Here is a 745-nt window from a genome sequence, read left to right as displayed (position 1 = left end):
TATATATGTGCACATACATATATAGGATGAACCTCTTTCAGTTTCCAGGTACCAAATCCACTCACAAAGCTTTGGTTGGCCCAGAGCTATAGCAAAAGATACTTGCTCATGGTGCCACACAGTGGGACTGAACCCAGAATCAACCATATAATTGAGTCGGGATGCAAATTTATTAACGACACAGCCACGCTTAAAGTTGCTTTGTACTTGAGGATAGATAAGGGTTTAAACTCTACCAACAACAGTATTCTTATGAGAATATGTAACCCTGAGTATGATTAGCTTTGAAAAACATTGTGTCCGATGCAAGTTGATAAAGAAAAGAATATACAACAATGGAAACATAAGAGTTATAAAGCAATTCTGATAATAAAATCAGGAATTTTTAACGTAAGAGATTTGTACAAAACAAAAGCCTCCTTATACACTTTAGACTCCAACGATAATGAGAATTTACTGGCATTCCTCGATACAATGTTTGAAGGCTGTATTATTGAAAAACAATTCAACTGCAAGAAAAAGTAGAATGTGTGTATATTTTGAGATGTGCTCAATGTGTCTGTGCCACTAACAGACTTCGATAAGAGTTCCTGAGAAAGAATAAGTAGATAGGTAAAGTAGGTAAACAAATACAAGTCATAGAATATCTTCTTCTTCTTCTTCTCCTTCTGCCTCTTCTGCTTCCTCCTCCTCCCCTATCCTCCTCCTCCCTATCCTCCTCCTCCCCTATCCTCCTCCTCCCCTA

At 37.7% G+C, this 745-nt stretch overlaps 1 protein-coding gene across 3 annotated transcripts in view; it reads right to left on the bottom strand.

Annotated features, from left to right (window-relative positions):
• Positions 1-745, bottom strand: part of LOC106869747 (soluble guanylate cyclase 88E) — a 142,281-nt gene that overhangs the window by 62,776 nt on the left and 78,760 nt on the right. The window lies entirely within an intron of this gene.

Source organism: Octopus bimaculoides, chromosome 7, assembly GCF_001194135.2.
Source record: "Octopus bimaculoides isolate UCB-OBI-ISO-001 chromosome 7, ASM119413v2, whole genome shotgun sequence".
Taxonomy (NCBI): Eukaryota; Metazoa; Mollusca; class Cephalopoda; order Octopoda; family Octopodidae; genus Octopus; species Octopus bimaculoides.
Note: the sequence above shows the minus strand (reverse complement) of the source record. Positions and strands in the feature narration are given on the sequence as shown.